Source organism: Mus musculus, chromosome 2 (assembly GCF_000001635.26).
Source record: "Mus musculus strain C57BL/6J chromosome 2, GRCm38.p6 C57BL/6J".
NCBI classification, from domain to species: domain Eukaryota; kingdom Metazoa; phylum Chordata; class Mammalia; order Rodentia; family Muridae; genus Mus; species Mus musculus.
In genome coordinates, this window is record NC_000068.7 from 179,119,657 (window position 1) to 179,130,650 (window position 10,994).

Consider the following 10,994-nt stretch of genomic DNA (forward strand, 5'->3'; position numbering starts at 1 on the left):
GTAAGATGAAATGAATCCTTACTTCCCCACGTTAGTTTTAGTTGGTGTGTTTTTTATCACAGCAACAAACAGCAAATTAGGATGACTGCTAAGTGCCCAGCCACAGTAAGCATTTGACCAACATTCCAAGTTTATCTTTCCATGAGTCCCATTATCTTGGTATAAAGATTTCAAAAGAGAAAATGAAGCCACGTGGATGGACTCCATTGGGGGAGCCTGACTTTTTGCCTACCCCATACACTCTGAACATGACACCATACTGATATCTATTGAGCTTCTTCACAAAGCAGTCTCAGGCAGTGATGCAAAGTGCCTTTAACTAAAGGATCCATGGGTGTCAGGCTGCATTTTCTTAGCAGGCCTCTGACTAAATAAAATGTTGGCCCTTAGGCAAATACTCAGACTGGAAATCCTTCAGCAGGGGGCCTCTTGTGTTCCCAATCTTACCTCATCCTCAAAGCAGGGATGTTACAATCTGCAATTCCGAAAGTCTTTTACATCTTAGTAACCATGCATAAAAATTAATTCAAGCAAAACCTAATTTAGAATAATAATAACATGCTCTCCTAATGTTCCGACATTAATCATAGCTAAGACAGTTACTATAGCAGCACACTGGAATTTATCGAAATACCAGAATTCGGTGGAGTGCAAGCTCTTCGGAGAGCGCTGCTGTTTGGTTAAGAGGGAGGAGGAAAAGGCAGCCCCTCTTTGCCAGGAACTAATTTAAGTTTAGGATAGACCCCCGCCAGAAGTAATAAAGCGATGATGTTTGTTCTGGGTGCGGTGACCTTTGCTTCTTATGATGAGATTAGCTCTAATTTTGTGCTTTCTGCCTCAGATTTTTGTTCATAGACGGGGGGGGGGGGGGGGGGAGGGGGGGGACCGAATGATGGAGACATGTTGAAAGAGTAAGGAAGGCTGTATATGGGAGACCTACTCCTCCTCTGTGCACAAGGAAACCCTCCTCCCATCCAAAGGAAAGGCCAAAGCCAGTCTTCCAGCTTACAGCAAAAAGCATAATCATCCTGTGATGGATGGAAGCTTACAGACATCAGAGCACCTCCATTCTTCTCCAAGGCTTGGGTTGCCAAATGACCGACCCTTTGACATCCAACTGCTCAGGGTCCCCACACTTAGCCTGTGGGTCTCACCCAGCAGGGCACTCAGTTGGTGCTCTCAGATCTGTGCTGGCATCAGCTCCAACCTTACACAAGCCCTCATCTCTGCTGTCCCAACAGGGCTGCTCCCCTGCAGCCCACTGACATTGTGGAACCTATGCATAGTGAGCAGCTCAGCTGTAGCACCCCTGACTTTCCCATGAGTAGCACCCCTAAAGTTGGCATCACTAAATATATCTATGGATGTTACCACATGTCCCCCAAGTGGACAGAAATCACCCCAGGTGAGAGCCACCGAGCCATGAAGCAAGGGTGAAGTGGGGGAGACATCGTTAACAGAGAAAGATCTTGAAACTCTAGAGCAACTCAGACGCACTGTGGACACCCAGCACACGCAGCCTCTTTGCAGCTGTAGGGATGCCTCAGCTGACACTGTCACAGCCACATTTTGTCTTTCTTCCGCCCCCCAAGTCCTTCTGACCCCCCCCCCCGAGGACCAGTAATGAGACCCCCATTCCTGTAATCTCTAGCACTTCAAGAAACATGATGGTTTATTTGATTTGTCTTCTTGTCTGAGCCATGGAGTTTCCAGACAGCAAATGAATCATCTGTTCTGCATATGCACATAAGTGGTGCCCAGTGTGGTTAGCATTTGAATGTATAGACTCCATGGCCCCTCCAGTGTGGATAAGCATCCCAACAGTCTGTCATGGAGAGGTGGCAGGATCAGGGGCGTTGGTGGTCACACGGCATCTGCAGACAGGGAGCAAGGAGGAACATATGGAGTCACTCAGGTAGCTTTCTCTATTCTCCACTTTGCTTGGTCTGACCACCCCCAGCCCAGGAGATGGTGGCACCCACATTTAGAGCCTTCCCTCTGCACTTTCAGGAATCTGCCCATTGTTCTAAGACCAGATAAGTTGACAATGAAGATTAACAGTCATTTATCTACAATTAAAATCATTAAGTGTGTAGATTTCCTACACCTCATTAACTATATCAAAGTGAGATGTAATTTATTGCTGAGTTATATTCAGTCCCATCCTGCATCTGTCTGTCAGTTTATTTAAGCATTTGATCATTGAGAGACATGTTTTATTTTGTTTTTTTTTTCTTTTTCTTTTCCTCCATTTTAGAGTCATTACAAGCAATGCAGCTCTGAATATTCATACATGGGTTTTGTGCAAATATAAGCATTTATTTCTCTGGGAGTGACTTTTCTGGATTGTGGTCCTAAGAACCCACCAAGCTGCACCATGTCACACCACCACAGAAGCAATGGAGAAGCCAGGCTCAGCAGCCCTTTCACTGTGCCGCAGTGGGCCTGGCCCATAGGTGTTCTGCGACAGCCCAGTGTGGTTAGACCTTTACATTTCTGATTGTCCAAAGATGTTGAGTATTTTTCCCATGTGCACAGTCAACATTTTTAGACTCCGTAGTTGAACAGCATGTTCTACCCCTCTCCCATTGCATAATTCTTTCTTTCCCTGAAACCGAGTTTGGCGAGGTCTTTGTGCAGTCTAGACCCTAGTCCTCTGTCTGATCCACACTTTGCAAATATTCTCTTCCACTCTAGTGTCCTCCAGGACTCTTCAAGAGAGCTTTGTTGGGTGCCTTCTGTTACTATAAGGCTCAGGCTTCTGACATGGTTAAAGATGTATGTGTTTCACCTCTGGATCTTGACAAACTTTTCCTGTGATGTTTTAATAAATGTTTATAATATTTTGCTACTAATCCTTTGGTCCATTTGATTTAAGTTTCAGATACTTAGATTCACACTGATTACTGGTGGTACTGGATCTCAGAACACAGTCTTTGCTCCATGAATTTGTTTTTGTGATCATGTTAAAAATCGGTCAAGCCACGTTGCTGTTGGTGTGTCGTCTGTTTCTTTACTGTGTTCCACACACATAAGCTCCATCCATAGCCAACAAGGCACAGACTTCTTGGTCTGCAGATTTGTATGCCCAGAGTTACTACTTCAAGCACACTTTTAGCCCCAGCCTGAGGCGTCCTCACAGAGAGCATTGCTTGGATCTGTGCAGAAATGTAGAAAGCCTGTGATGCAGGCTGTGTAGACACCAGACCTGCTGCACCTCGAGCTTCACTTTATGGGACCCTTACAGAGTTGCCTGCCCACTGCGGTGGGAGGAGCAACGTGGAACACGGCTGGTACTGTTCTTTCCTTGCGTCACTCAGACAATGATGGAAGGCTAGACCAAGGGCAGGCAGCAGAAGAGAGGTAGGAGAGAGTCTGTCGGGAGGAAGAATCCTGAGTCAGTGTGGCAGGCACAAGCTCAGGACAACAAGCCCAGACTGTAGGCGAGGGCCCCAACAATCTACCCATGCCGCCTCTGACCTCTGAACTCCACCCACATTCTGAAGGGCACAGTAATTCTCTTTCACGTGAGCTCTGCAATCAACATGAACTTGTCTGGCAGTTAGTGAGGACCCAGCTTCTGCCGTGGGTGCCCAGGGTGACCTTTAATCTGCCCGGCTTTGATATGAATGAGAATCAGGTTGAACGTAGACACTGGTGCTCCTGAGTATGGCAGGTGCATCCTCAAACAGCATAGCCAGACGGTCACATTATCTGCAGCCCCTCAAAATGAGGATGGGCTACCCATCATTCATCAATGGCTAACCTGGAAAAGAGCTAGCCTGGAAAAGCAATCCAAGATGCTGTGGCATATTGGCTCCTGTGGCTAATGCAGAAAGCAAGGCCTCTGTGTCAATAAAGACCATGAAGGCTGTAGTCGTTCAGAAACACTAGGCAAGGGCTTGCTGGCTTCAGGAAGGAGGCAACAGCAAGGCTGATCACCACCACCACTGGGGCGAGGAGGCACTCATGGAGCTCATTAAATGTAATTCGGCTTCAGGGTCTTGCACAATAACCCAGGCATACATGGTTGTACTGGTATAATACCCACCAGATGGGGGAAAGATGTGTGGCAGAAAGATGCTGGTCCATGGCCGTCCGTGCTTTCCAGCCTGGCTTAGCCCCCACCCACCCACCCATTCAGACCCGGAGTGATCTGATTGTGTGATCACACTGGCTTCAGCAACTAACGCCAGTTTCCCTTTAAAGGCCCTGGCGATTCTACATACCAATGTTTATATCTACAAATTAGTGCTGTCTTCAGCCTCCTTCAGAGAAACTCCTTGCTGCAGTGTGGAGGGGACATTGCCTATTCAATGCACAAGCCCGTAAGGGACCAGTAGAATGGTGCCCTACTTCTCCCTTACAAAGAGGCGATAGGGTGCAGTCCTTGTCCAGAGCAACCTGTGGGACTCTGGGTGTGTGCTGCCTAGCTTTATGTCAACATGACACAAGCTGGGCTCATTTCGGAATAGGGAATCTCAGTTGACAAAATCTACATACAGATTGGCCTACAGGCTTTGATTAATAATGTGTCTAGGCCCAGCTCACTGAAGACAGTGGGACTGCTGGGCTGGTGGTCCTAGGCTGAGCAAAGCATGATGATCAAGCCACACTCCTCCATGGTCTCTTCTTCAGTTCTTGTCTCCAGGTTCCTTCCCTGTTTGAGTTCCTGTCCTGGCGTCCTCACTAGTGGACTGTGATGTTGAATTGTAAGCTGAACTAAACCCTTTTATCCCAAGCTGAGTTTGAGCCTGGTCTTCATCACAGCAACAGAAGCCCTGCTAAGACGGACTGGCAGTTGGAAAGACCCCATGTATGCGTCTTCGAACCAAGAGCTTCCCTGGCACAGATTCCCACTGCCGAAGGAAAACCAACCTTTCTTCAGCACAGTTTGTGATTTAAAAAATTTAAAGATAGAAATTAGTGAACCCAAGGTCTGAGAACATCACAGAAGAGGAGGACAGGGGTGGGACTGGGGGACAAGCATGGGGCTGGGGTGAACACTGCCTTCTGAACACGACATAGCTGCTATGGTTCTTGTGGACTCACTACAGCCATGCTTACCTGTATAAGACCCAAATAGAACCATACCAACAAGACTGGACAGCATTTGAGCAGGTAGCACAAATTGGTCAAATGGAGGTGGGAGGGAAGACATGTTGGCAATGTTGGGTGGGGGGACATGGTGAGAATTGGAGCTGGTAAGATCAACGCACTTATAAAATTGCTGAAGAATAAGTAAAATAAATTAGAGGCTAATAACCTCCTGAGACAACAAGATGCCATTTGTGAATATTCTAGGGGCCCTCCAGGATACAGCCACCCTTAACTGTGACACGTAAGGCAACGTATGCATTTAAACATGCTGGTGATAGCAGCGTGGGAGGCTGCCTGGTCTAGGGCATGTCTAATTTTTTGTAGACTTTACCACAGCAGCCCCACCACCTTCCTGGAACCCCCACTGAGTTGCCCACAGCCTTACAGTAGCCAAGCTTCTCCTCCAACAAAGCATAGCAGCACCCAGCAGTAGACGCATCTGCTAAATATAAGCTGCAGCCACCCACCACCCACTGTGTGCAGTACCTGAGGCTCTTCCAGATCAGGCCATGCACATTCCGAGACTCTCCCAAACACACCATTAAGGTACCGTGGCTGCTACCATGCTTTTATTTATATACCTAAAGAAATAGTGTGTGTCTTTGAAATAGCTGCCTTTCAGGGTTTTCTTGAGGAAAGGTGAGGTTCATTTTGAGCAAGAGATGCCACAATTTTAAGCCTTGTCTGCCAAGTCCTTCTATTGACAAAGTACAATCAGCCTTCAAAATAAATAAGGGTGCCCCGGGAACAATGACGGAAGAGCACAACTTAATTTCTCGCCATTAGTGGGGAATAAAGTCTCTCTCAGGTACAGGCAGATAAAACATCAGGGCCTTTTAAATGTATGTTTGTGGCTGGGAGGAAAATAGAAAATCCCCCTTATGACAGAGCCCCTCCTCCGTTCCCCACCTGTGCCTGTGAGGCCCTTTTCCATTCGGAGTGGGAGAAATGCATTAATAAATTGCTGCGTTTCTGAGTAAGGTACACAAAGTTCCGAAATCTTAAAATTCTGCTCTCTGGCACTCATCACACAGGAAGAGGAGTCTGGGAAAAGAACCGAGCTATCATCCTTCCCATCAGACAGAAATCACCAGAGAAGAGCTTGTACTAAGAGGATCCTAAGTGGGGTTTACATAAACCAGAAAGACTTTGAGAGAAGATATGCTGATGCCTGGTCTATCCAGTGTGGAGGGAGAACAGGGGCCAGGCTGGGGATAACTGTCATTTGTCACCTCTCCTTTCCCTTCTTCCTGACACTTCTGTAAGAGAAGATAGCTCGCAGGAAGGATTGCCTCTGTTCCAAAGCAAGACGTCACAATGAGCCTATGCTGGAGAGGTACAAGTTGTCTGTCGCAAGCATATTTTGCTTTCCCAATGCACATGAGAGCTGTGCTTCTCTGTACTGATGTCCATTAAGTATGAAACGGCACTGACCAAAAAAAAATTTATGTATTTTCACTTAAAAAGGCGTTATTGTAAAACAGAGGCCAACAGTGCTTGGGGGCTTCAGGGAGCTATCATCTTCGTGTCCTGTGGATTGGTGATCAGCATTGGCTCTCTCTCTGACACATAAACACAGCTTTATTTGGGGCATCTGAGGATCTGAAGTTCATGGTGTTCTGAACTGAGAAGTAGCAGGGTCCCAGAGTTCTCTGAAGGGAATCAGGGTGAAGTTTAAGAAAGCTACTCTTACACACATCATTTTGAAACAGTTAACTCGTGTAATCAAGTGATAGAGCCTATGAATCCATAGCTAATTATTCTAGAACAATCTCAGCTTCAGCTTAGATAGGAAACCTGCAGGCAGTTCCACAAATGGAATTCAATATTGTCTGTAGGTAACCAGTGTGATTCTATCTTAGGTAGAACATTCCCTAAGGACATAGCTGAAGAAGGTCTTGCTTCAATGCTGATACGGGCTGCTGACTTATGGAAAAGACATTCCTAAAGGTGGGAATGGCATTTGACAATCAATGTTTCAGAATTCTCTGTAGAGGGCGGCGGTCCTACATTGACATCTAAGAGCATTCTCAGACCTCCCCTGGGAGCAGATTTCATCTCAGGACACAAATCTCTGCCCTTCATAAAAGTGGCCCACCCTGCTCAAGTCCTGCCATGGACTTCAGTGAATCAGATAAAGCACAGGGCCAACCTCTACCTCCAGCTTCTAGTTACCTGCTTCTTCCAAGCCCCTGTTTGTCTTGCTATTTCAAACACCTTCCTTGGATCACAGGTGTTCTCAGTGGCTTCTAGGCCAGAAAATCCTTCCTGGGAAGTTTGTCTGTTTATTTTTCCTCGCTCTATCAGAGAGTGCTCAGAGATAGTCCTACAAGGAGTAAGTTCTTCAATCATGAGGTTTAGGCACCAAAAACTGCTTGCTTCCAGAGACAGTGGCCCAGGTAGCAGGTAGGAAAGTGTCCCAGGATAGCTTCAGGTGTAGCAGGAAATGGCCTCAATTCCCTTGTACATGTCCACCAAGCTCTCTTGTGAGCAGGTCCGCTGCTAATGGATTCTGATGCTGAGGAATAGGAACGAAACATTGCTTTCCCTTAGCAGTGGATCTCATCTCTAGTGTAAAGCCAGGCCGTAAACAGACAGCCAGGTTGAGTAGAACTGTTATTGTCCTCAAGGTCCCCTTAGGAAAGTCAACTGAGTATGGACTTTAACCTGAGCCCACCGAGTGCACCAACCCCTAACAAAAGAGCCAGCCGGTGCTTTGAAGTCTTAAAGCTAGACATTATCTTCTCCCCTATATCTACAGATTACAGTCCTGGATGACATCTCTGCCCAATGGGAAGCTATTGCATCTCCTTGGGGAATCGGCCAGCGCCCGGAGCTACGACAGTTTCAGGGAGACCTTTGAGGAATCTGCTACATACAGCTCCTGTCTCAGTTCCTGCTGCTTTGCCAGTGTGATGTAGGGACCTGATCTCCCTTAAACCTCATGAGCCAACCTCTGCTGGTTTTTCTCCTTATAATCACAGGATGCATCCCCCTTTCGGCCTTCACAAAATTAGAAAGGGTCTGATGATCCTTTCTATGTACATGTTTGTATGTGGCGGGGGTGTACATATACGCATGTGCATGCGGAGGTCAGAGGTCAACTTCACCTGTTCTTCCTCAGGTTCCTTATATCTTTCCTTTGAGACACCGTCTTTCTCTGACCTGGAATTTTCAAACTAGGCTGTTTGGGCTGGCCACCAAAGCCAGGGTCTACTGTGTGTCTGTCTCAACAGTACTCACCACCACACCCAGCTTGGGAGAGAGGGTCTTAGTCTGGACTAGGCTGTTGGGAAAAGGAACGTTTGCTCTCCACATCACTGAGATTTTCTCCACAGCAGCAATGGCTGTCTCTCCTTCTAATCATTCACTGTGTGATGACTTGTGTCTGCTTCCAGAACCTTCCCCGTGCAGTAGGCTAGCTAGTGGAGGAGTGGCTTTGGCTTTATTCCAGCTAGGTGGTGCAATAGGTTCCTCAGGAAGCTTAATCATTTCCATCTTTGGGTTAAAATAGAAGTTGCAAGAGTCCTCTCACTTGGCACTTGAAGACCACTGCCAGGTGATTAACTCAGCATGTTTTGGTATCCTTGTGCTACACAGTAGGGCAGCAAGAGAAGAAACAGAGTAGGGCATGTGTGGGTAGCGAAGTGAGCAAAGCTCAAACACCGTTTTCAAGTTCACATGGAGTTCACAGAACCTCAAACCCATGAAGGTAAGAGAGCCACAGACCACGGTGATAGGCATGATCACTACGGACTGCAAGAATTACCAAACTGTGTCAGAAACACAGGATAGGAACAGAACTTGAATGGGAGAAGAATGCTGTATCAGCAAATGTGACAAAAACCAAGAGTGTCTGTGTCCCACTTCCTGCCCCGCTGTCCACTTCCCCATAAGTGGTTCATGTGCAGTGCACTATGGGATGAAGGCTTTGGGAGGGAGGGAGGCCAGCTGTGGTTGCGCTTCTCCACAAGGTAAGGAGAGTCGTTAAGAATGCATTTGGTCCTGATAGGTTGAATTCATTTTAACTGGCATAAATAGGACACATGAGCTATTCAGATGTCTGAAGAGTGCCGTGGAATGAAATATTGATCATCTTCCCTGGCTCTGGCAGGAGGGGCCAATAATTTGTTTTCTCTAGGCATTAGCGTTTGGTGGCACCCGTAATGAATTATAAATGGCCATCTCATCTCCTGCACCCACTTTTATTTACCTATAGAGTCTGGGATAAAATTTATCAAAGTTTAGAGGCAGGAAAGGCTTAGCTTTAAACTCATAAACCTTGAAGAATCCCTAACCGATTATATGTATTTTTAGAGAGAAATATAGGTAATTGACAAATAATTTGATTGGTTGGTTGGTTGGTTGGTTGGTTGGTTGATTGACTTACTGATTAATTAAAGGAGACTGTGGACTACATAGTCCAGGCTAGCCTCTACACAGCTCAGGGTGACCTTGGAATTCTAACTCTCTTGCTTCTATTCTAGCTCCTATGCCCTGGAATTATAGGTGTGCCACCATACACAACGCATAGCCTGTGTTTTAGAAAAAGCTCCGAGGAGCTGCACCTAGTGCTTCAGGCTTGTAATCCTAACTAGTCAGGATAACACGGGCAGGAGAACCACAAGCTCATGAGTTCAAAACCAGGCTAAGCAACTTTAAGAGATATCAAAATCAAAAACAAAAGAGGCCCAAAAGAAGGGTTTGGATTTTTGTATTTGCCTTATGCATACTAAGTTGTAAGTTCATTCCCCAGTACCACCAGAAAGCACACACACACACACACACACACACACACACCACACACACACCCCACACACACACCACATACACACACACACACACACCACACACACACACACACACCACACACACACACACACACACACACACACACACACACACACATTCCATCAGAATAAAACGTTCTTGCTCATTGGTTTGATCTTAAAGTTGTGTACAGACTTATTCTTTCCATTATTTCTCTATAAAACGGATGTCATTCCTGCTGGGGCAGAGCAGCATTGTGGGAAATCTTGTTTGGAGCAGACTTCCAAGCCTTCCTCATGGAGAGCACACTGCTAATGTGGACTTCACGATGTGGAATTCCATTGGAGACCCCAAATCAGTTAAGATTTTCCTTTACTACAATGAAAAACCATCTTGGGATGAGTGACATCCAGGATCCCCAAATTGTCACATGCAGATGTGGGTGGATTTAGTAACTTTCTGTCTCCAGAGAATTCTGAAGCCCTTTTTCTGACACTGGATTTTCAAGTCTTGTAAAGGTGAATTCTCAAGTATCAGGACTGAAATCCCATCCAGGCAATGTAATCCCCACGCCACTGACAGCTCCTGTATGCAGGCAGCTTCTGTTAATGTGTCTATCCTATTCCCAGCATCCTTCAGTGTCTCACCCCTCAGATGCACACAATGGGGCTCAGGATCCATGGTTGTATGTGTTCATATCTCATAGCTCTGGGACTAGCCTTTCTCACCAATGCAAGCAGAAATGAGAGAGGTCTGGAGAGACTGGGTGGGGTGCAGACCTGTGTGTGTGTGTGTGTGTGTGTGTGTGTGTGTGTGTGTGTGTGTGGTGTGTGTGTGTGTGTGTGTGTGTGTGTGTGTTTGTCTCTCTCTGTGTGTATCTCTGTGTATATCTATCTCTGTCTCTCTCTCTCAATCTGTGTCTGTGTGTGTGTGTGGTTTGTGTGTCTGTGTGTGTGTGTGTGTGTGTGGTGTGTGTGTTTGTCTCTCTCTGTGTGTATCTCTGTGCATATCTATCTCTGTCTCTGTCTGTGTATGTGTGTGTGTGGTGTGTGTATGTGTGTTTGTCTCTCTCTGTGTGCATCTCTGTGTATATCTACCTCTGTCTCTCTGTGTGTGTGTGTGGT